We start from the raw sequence: 9275 nt of genomic DNA on the forward strand, positions 1-9275 counted from the left end.
TATTAGTGTGATGTAGAGTATATTTTTGTTCTGCAGCATGTAGGTGGCCTATTAAAAGTGAATCAATCTGAGTATTACCATGAACTAATGGTCCAGGAAGTTGAGAATGAGAACGAAGATGAGTGATGAATAAAGGAGCTCGACGTTGGCTCAAAGTAGAAGATAACAAGGAAAAGAGTTTTTGAAGAGAAGAAGTAGCACAAAGAGGTAAAGTGGCCTGAGAGATATAAGAAGTAACATAAACAGCGTATTGAGAATCACTAACAATGTTACAACCAGTAGTAGGGAAATCAAGTAAGATCATCAGAACAGCAAACAATTCTCCCTGTTGCACCGAGGGATAAGGATAGACTGTAACTCGAGATTGATGAACACTCCAATATCCAGCCTTATCATTGCTACTAGCGTCAGTAAAAAAGGTAGGACCTTGAACAGGAAATACAGAAATTGGTGAGAAAGGCAACACAGAATGTTGCCTAAAAAACGAAAAGATCGGAGACTTAGGGTATTGGGTAGAAAATTGTCCAACAAAATAAGCGCAAGCAACTTGCCAAGAATCAGAAGTTGCAAGAAGATAAGTGATCTGAGTGAATTGAGAGATAATTAAGGAAGGATCTCCTCCCCAAAGTTGTCAACAGTGATGCCGTCCTTTGATGATCAGTTCAGCTAAACGATCGATATAAGTAGCCAAGCGTTTAGATATTTTATTGGACAAAAAGATCCATTTTAGTGGTCGATTAGTTTGATGAATCATTCCTGTGGGAGAAGGTAAAGTATGAACTAAACAAAAGGAAGGGCCTTTTGAAGTTGCTCTTCAACAAGCTGGAGTTCCTGTAAAGCCAAAGGAGTTAAATGGCGTGAGTTGTCCAAGTGACTGTCTCCTTCTAGAATAGAAAAAAGATGTTATAACTGATATGTTGGTATTCTTAAAACAGGATGCATCCAATTAATGTCTCCTAGAAGCTTTTGAAAATCATGTAATGTTTTTAAATGATCACGTCGAATTTGAATTTTTTGGGGTCGAATATTTTGTGCCCCCAAGGTATAACCTAAATATTGAATAGGAAAATCCAGTTAAATTTTTTCTGTGGCAATATTAAGTGAGTAGAAAGAAAGCTGAGTTTGTAATGATACAAAAGCATCTTGCTGCTTTTCTCTGGTGGGTGCAGCAAGAAGAATGTCATCCATATAATGATATAAAAGAACAGAAGGATGACACTTTCTTTTTTTTTTTTTTTTTTTTTGAGGCGGAGTCTCGGTCTGTCGCCCAGGCTGGAGTGCAGTGGCCGGATCTCAGCTCACTGCAAGCTCCACCTCCCAGGTTCCCGCCATTCTCCTGCCTCAGCCTCCCTAGTAGCTGGGACTACAGGCGCCGCCACCACACCCGGCTAATTTTTTGTGAATTTTTTGTGTTTTTTTTTTAGTAGAGACGGGGTTTCGCCATGTTAGCCAGGATGGTCTCGATCTCCTGACCTCATGATCCGCCCGTCTCGGCCTCCCAAAGTGCTGGGATTACAGGCTTGAGCCACCGCGCCCGGCCAGATGACACTTTCAAACAGGATCCAAGGCCCTATGGACAAATTCTTGACACAAGGTAGGGCTATTTAACATACCTTGAGGTAAAACTTTCCATTGATATCGAGAAAGTGGCTGAAAATTATTAAAAACAGGGACAGAGAAGATCCATACAATAATAAATTAACACAGTTGGAAACTGACTGTTTACAGGATTTAAAGTCCTATGTACAAATTTTTGACATATAGTAGGGCTATTAAGTATACCCTGGGGAAGAAGCTTCTGCTGATATTTTTGAATAGGTTGTCCATTATTATATTTAGGAATAATAAAGGCAAACTTTTTACAATCTTGAGGTTGTAATGGAATAGAGAAAAAACAATTTTTGAGATCTATGACCATTAATTTTTAACTTTGTGGGATAAGGGCAGGATTAGGAAGACCAGGCTGTAAACTTTCCCTAGGTTGAATGGTAAACATTTATAGTTTTAAGACAAGAGAAAGATGGGAATTCCATGCAGAAGTACGTGGCTTTAGATTCCTCTCAGCCATTTGTTTTTTGACTTACTCTTTTAAAGTCCTAAGTATTTCTTTAGATAATGGCCACTGTTTCACCTAAAGAGGAGTGGTCGTTTTACACTTTAATTATAAAACTTGAGGCTGGTGAACAGTGGCTATGAGTTTAAAGGATTGTAGCCCATTTTGAACATCATTTTTTTTGGCAGCTGAGGAAATATGAAGAATGTTTAAAAAAGCACCAAATTGTTATGAAAGATTTTGTCCCCAAAGATTAATATTGATAGGAATAATATAAAAAAAAACTTGACCTTGTTGACCTTTTGGACCGACACAGGTTAAAGGTTCTACGTCTTGATAAACCACAGAAGCAGCACCCAAGCCAATGAGTATGACTGAAACTTGTCTTTTTTCCCATTGTATAAGCCACTAATTTAAACAAATAATAGACATATTCACCCCCATATCAATTAACCCTTTAAAAACTATTCTATTGATATGCAATGAACATAAGGGCTTTTGATTAGAAACTAAAGTTTCCCAAAAAACAGTTTTTTTCTGTGCTACCAAACCCTCCCTATTGAGAATACGTTCCCCTGCCTCTAGGCGTATAAATTGTGAAACTTGTACCATAATAAGAATTTTATTAGTAACATCAAGATCAATGATTTCTGGAATCATCATTAACTTCCATATAGCACTGTTGTTTTGACCTAACAAAAGTCCTACATGTCCTTTTGGCAAAGGGTCACACACTCTAATAGCTAATTTATATACTCCTCTATTAGGAGAGAAGGTATAAGGTTGAGTAATAACTAAGTCAGCAGCGGTGCTCTGCTTAGTTGCTGCATAAAGCTGAGAAACTGGGGTAAGGTGTGGGATCCTTAAGGAGGACTTGAATTTATTCATTGATGTTGTAGGTCATTGCTCACTGGGTATTGTAGTAGACTTGTATTGTAATTGTTGGGTCCCCAAGCCTGTGGGCCCCGGCTCCCGTTTCCCAGGAGAGGAGACAGTAAATTTCCACTTTTATCAGTTTTGGAACGACATTTATTTGTCCAATGTCAACCTTTACCACAACATTTGTACACCTCTGAAGGCAGCTTTCTGCCTTGAGGGATAAAAGTGTTCAATTTTTATGACACTCTTTTTTTTTTTTTTTTTTGAAATGTCTAAGTTTACCACACTGCAAACAAACACCTTGTTTGTTATTTCCTTTTAAGGCTTTAGACAAAGCTCCAGCAAATAATTGAGCATTATAAATAGCCCCTCCAACACTAACACAAGTTTTAATATATTTATCTAAATTGGCCCCATTGGCCTTTAATGATTTTAACAATTTTTAACAGTCAGCATAAGCATTTTTAAAAGACAATGTTTGTAACAAAATTTTTGAAGCAAGGCCTGCACCCACAATTTTGAAGACAGCATCCTGAAGACGGGCTATGAAATCTGGATATGGTTCATTTGTGCCCTGTAAAATCTTCACAACAGAAAGGGAAGATTTTCCTCTTATCTCTACCTTATTTCAGGCCCTTAAAAACAAAATCTTGATTTGAGTAAAGGCAACATCATCTAGACCAGCCTGAGCATTAAGAGTAGCATACTGGCCCGTGCCTGTGAGTTATTCCTCAGTGGGTCCAGGGGGATCACACATAACATTTTTCCTAGCCTATACATGTGCCTTGTTCATTTACCAGCTGTGCAATTGTAACCACTGAGAATGATCAAGAAAAGCCTTTCCTCAAAGTCTTCCAGTCTATAGGAATTATCAAATTTTCTGATGAAAAAACATCAAGAAGACCAAGGATAAAAGGAGATTGAGATCCATAGTTAGAAATGGCAGCTTTCATTTCTTTTAAAAATTTAATTTGTAAGGCATTAAATTGGACATTATTGCCACCATTTGAAAACTGAGCATTAGGAGCAAAAGAAGCACAAATAATTGGAAACAGATCCAGCTCCTTAAAAAAATTTTTTTTTAATTAAAAGTATATATAATATATAATAATACTCATATCCCCAAATATAAAGAATCCCAACATATTAATAGGAAAAGGTAAATAACCCAACCAAAAGTAGCAGAACAAAGAAATGACAATAAACCTATATGCCTAACATCATTACTCACTAGGAAATATGTATATTAATACCAAATTGAGAATCATTACATACACAATACAATGGTTAAAATTTAAAAACACAGAAAATATCAAGAGGTAGTTAATGTGTTAAGCAACTCGAATACTCAACTTCTGTTTGGAGTGTAAATTGGTGGAACCGATGCACCCCTATAACATAACAATTTCCTAGCTGGGGTTATTAATACTATATTAATATTAATAGTTAATATTAATGTGCTTATTTATTGACTATTGAAATACTCATAATATTTTAACAAACAATAAGATATACATATACACTGGTTTGACATATTAAACAGGTGTTTAGTATAAATTTAAAGTATGTCTGATGTGAACAGGGCTTCAACTTTGCCAAACAAAGGTAAAGATAAGGAAGCCGGGGGGTTGGAGGCTCTGGAAAATCCTCTCTTAACAGGGCAGAAGGAAAAGAAACAGGGAAAGCTCCCAAAAGTGAATTAGAAGAATATATCTGTAATATTTGTTGAAGCATTTCCATAATACTCTGCATGTCAGAATTTCCCTTAGAAGAAGGAAGAGCTGGCTTTTTCTCTTCTCCCCCTTTTGCTACCCCCCCCCATCCTCTGTTATCCTGGCACAAATGGGCTCCATTTCAGATTTGTTTATTTTTTTCAAATCCTCAGATACGTTTTCTCCTATGGCTACATTACCACACTCTGAATCAGTCTCAAGTAACTCTAATGTCTGAGTGATAGAGTTACACAAGGTCCACAATCTTAGAGGCATAATATCCCCTAACTGGAGAGCTCTAAGCAGAGCTTTTACTACCTGTAACCATTCTCTCCGATTCAGCTGCACTTTAGTCTGATACTGAAACCAGTAACAATGTTGTTCAACATGGGCAAACAATCGCTTCAAAGTCTTTTTCTTTTACTTCCACTCCTATAGACAGCAACAGTCCTTGAAAGAGCCGAAAATATTCTGAGGCCAGAAAGATGGAATTCCCCATAATGAAAGTTTAAGAAGGTTCCCCTTAACAATATCCGAGCCTTACCCGCCCCTAGGGGGTTCCCCTTCTTGTTCTCCCCTACTCACCCGTGCTGACCCTGCTCGCTGCGCCACTTGTTGGGGTCCGTGCTGGGGGTGGTGGAGAATGAAAGAACACACAAAAGACAAAGACACACAGAGAACATGGCGGCAGCACTCAGAGCCTCCGCCTCACTTTATTTATACTCCATAAACTCCACGTCAGCAGAAAGAATGCAATGCAAAAACAAACTTTCTTTTCCCACATGTAACCTTCTACTCAGTTCCTTGTTTCTATGCTCTTCCTTATCTGCCCGCCTTCTTGGTGCCTATGGGAGTTCATTAAAAGTTCAATTGGAGATACTGTCCTTGAGCCCTATCTATTCTCAGCATACTGTTTTCAAAGGCCCCTGCATAGGTTGCCTGTTCATATATGTTATTTTACAAAAATTAACTGAAAATACATGATAGAGCTAAATATAAAAGGCAAATTTATAAAACTCTCAGAAGATAACATAGGAGAAAATCTAGATGACTTTGGGTATGGTAATAATTTTCAAATTATTTTTAAAATTTAAAATTAATTCTTTGGTTTTAAATTTTAAACCCAAAGGAATGATTCATTAAAAAAAATGTTGATAAGGTATACTTCATTAAAATTAACAACTTTCTCTCTGCAAAAGAAAATACTATGAGAATGGTAAGCAATTAACGGAGAGAACACATTTACAAAAGATATCTGATAAAGAACCTATCCAAAACATACAAAGGACCCTTAAAACTCAATAAAGGAAAACAAATACCTTAATTTAAAATATGGACAAAAGATCTTCACAGATACATTGCCAAAAAAAAAAAATATAAAGATGGCAAAGAAACGTAAGAAAAAATGCTCTGCAGAATATTTTATCAAAGAAATGCAAATTAAAACATCAATGACATATTAATACACACCTCTCAAAATTACTGAAATCCCAAACACTGACAACATCAAATGTTGGTAACGATGTGGAGAAACATAAACACTCATTTATTGCTAGTGTAAATGCAACATGATATCGTCACTTTGGAAGATGGTCTGGAGATTTTTTACGAAATAAAACATAGGCTTACCACACTATCCAACAGTCACATTCCTTGGTATTTATCCAAAGGTGTTGAAACTTATATCCACACAAAAATCTGAATACAGATGTTTATGGAAACCTTATCTATGCTTGCCAAAATGTGGAGGGAACCAAGATATTCTTCAATAGATAAATGAGAAATAAATAGTGGTACATCCAAACCATGAAATGTAGTTCAGCACTAAAATGAAAGTTGCCCATGGAGTAATCTTAAATGCATATTATTAAATGAAAGAAGCCAATCTGAAAAGGCTACATAATGTATAATTCAAACTACATGACATTTTAGAAAAGGTGAAGCTATGAAGATGGTAAAAAGATCAGAGGTTGCCAGGGTTGATATAAAAGTGAGCTCTCTCTTTTACGGGCTCTTTCACCTTCTACCATGGAATAATGCAGCAATGGGGCCATTGCAAGGAGCTGACAACATCCCCTTGAGGTTCCCAGACACTAGAACTGTGAGCCAATTAAGTATCATTTTTTAAAAGTGAATTACCGAGATGTAGAGAATCTGTTATAGCAGCAGGAAGCAGATGAAGACCAACAGAAAGAAAATAACCAACTGTTATTGAGTTCTTAGCATGTGCTAATTACCTTTCAGAGGCCTTTATTTGTATAAACTTATTTAATACTCATACCAACCTTATGAGCAAGTGATGTTATAATCCCCATTCTACCTAGGAGGAATTTGGGGCACAGAGAGACTTTGTAAACTTCAAACAGTATTTCAACAAAATGGTAGATCCAGGTTTTAAACCTGGAAACTCTAGCTTTAGTGCCTGTGCTCTCCTAGCAACTATTGTTAACATTATTTAAAGAAAGAGATAGAAAGTTATTGACTCACTCAAGGATTCATTCTGCTAAAAATCAACCAGATGTAATCAAGACCTTTTTTTCTAAGATAAACTTTATATTTGCTTCAGATTGACTAGTCATATGTAAATTCTTACCAATGTCAGTAATAGTATTATTTTGTATATGGAGACTAATTTTCTTAAGGATTTTTGTGGTTGAAAATTAAAATAGCTACCTTTACTGATGTTATTACCTGTTATAAATACATTTTTTATTTAGTATAGGATTTTCTTTTTTTGCTTGAATATGACTTTTAAAAAATTCATCGTCCTTCTTAATAGGTCTGAAATAATTATAAATGTTGATTTTTGTTTTGGCAGTCTTTCATTACAGGCCTAAGTAAAGCGATAAATAACTCATCATCAATCAGCCAATGTTAAAATTATTTTTAATTAAAAAAATACAGGCCTCCAGAAAGTCTCTTCAATTCTCCACTAGAATTTGTTTACTGATCAAAGCATATATTAATGCTTGAGGGTGAATAAGATGAACCTATGTGCACCTATTTTCATACTGTTTCACTTGACTACCTTCCATTGACATTGTTATGCTTAGTATCACATAACACTCTCCTATCAACAATAAAATAAACCCCATATTGCAAATGTTCAGTGACGTACATAGGTGTGTATTGGCCTCTGTCTAATATAGTCTGGTTTCTGTAGGTTTAAGAATAATAAAGATTATTTCCTTTGCTCATATGTTATAGGTGGTTGCATTAGTCTGTCTTTTCTTTGCCATAGGGAACGACCTGAGACTGGGTAACTTCTAAAGAAAAAGAGGTTTAATTGACTCACAGTTCCACAGGCTGTACAGGAATCATGTCTGAGAACACCTCAGGAAACTTACAATCCTGGTGAAAAGCAAAGGGGAAGCAGATATATTTAACATGGCCAGAGAGGGTGGAAGAGAGAACAGCGGGAGATGCTACAGACTTTTAAACAACCAGGTTTCCTGAGAACTCTCTCATTATCACAACAGCAAGGGGGAAATCTGCCCTCATGATCTAGTCACCTCCCACCAGATGTCTCCTCCAACATTTGGGATTACAATTTGACATGAGATTTGGGCAGGGACAAAAATCCAAACCATACCAGTCATGTTTAAGGCAGGTGTTTATTTCTTAGCTTTTTAAAAAGTTTACTTGAAGTCAATAATTAGGTTTTTTAAAAAAATTTTTTACCTGCTATTTAATATTGTATTTGGTATTTTAATAGGAAATATAATTTTAACAAGAGTAGTACTCACATATAAATAAATGTATCACAATATAAATTGTTTCATTAAATAAACTTAATAGCCAAAAAGAATTACTTACAAATACATGTCTTTTTCATGGTGACAATGATAATAACATACTAACATAAATCACTACAATCCCAAATTCTTTGGGAAATAATAATTTGTATTTTGTATTAAATTATGCATAGGAAAAACATATGTATAATTTAATAGAAAATGTCAGTTATTATTACCCAAAGAAATTCTATTAGGAATGCAAACAGTATCCTGTTTAACATAATATAATTCTATATAGACTAATCCATACATTTTGTTTTAAAATAAATTCTAATATAAACTATTTATTTGTATTTTAATTTTTCTAATATTTCATTTGTAAAAGGAACAGTAAATGATTAACTCTACACCACCTCCTTCATCATTCTGCTCTCAAAAGTATATTTTTCAGCCTTATATACTTAGATTTCTTAATATCTGTATAGCTGTTCTCTGTGATTTACATATGTGAGATAATATAATCTATTTGGACTATACAGCTTTTTTATATAGACACTTTAAATGACATTTTTTTTCTTTTTTACCTGATTACCTTAACTGTTTACAAATTCTACTTTATAATTTATAAGGCACTATGTTGTTTCAGAGAAAAGCTCCTATCAGCTGTGCTTTTCCTCTGTTTTCACACTGCCACGTCAATCACCAATACAGAAGCAGACTCCTTTGACCAAATGTGTCGAATATTTTCCCCACACACCAAGCTGAAGACACCAGCGCAGTGTCCTCCAATTCAATTTTCACACTATCTACCTGGAGATAGTGTCAGATCCCACATATTGGGGGCTGAGTCCCCAAGATTGCCCCACCCCCTTCAGAGGCTCGCCACAGACCCAA

At 35.5% G+C, this 9275-nt stretch overlaps 1 long non-coding RNA gene across 1 annotated transcript; it reads right to left on the reverse strand.

Moving 5' to 3' along the window:
- Positions 1-684: 684 nt before the first annotated feature.
- LOC141408939 (uncharacterized) lies at positions 685-5314 on the reverse strand. Its single transcript, XR_012426683.1, has 2 exons — positions 5230-5314; positions 685-884 (listed from the first exon to the last, which is right to left on the reverse strand). It is a non-coding gene; the product is annotated as an uncharacterized lncRNA (long non-coding RNA).
- Between the last annotated feature and the right edge of the window lie 3961 nt (positions 5315-9275).

This window comes from Macaca fascicularis, chromosome 17 (assembly GCF_037993035.2).
Source record: "Macaca fascicularis isolate 582-1 chromosome 17, T2T-MFA8v1.1".
Lineage (NCBI taxonomy): Eukaryota > Metazoa > Chordata > Mammalia > Primates > Cercopithecidae > Macaca > Macaca fascicularis.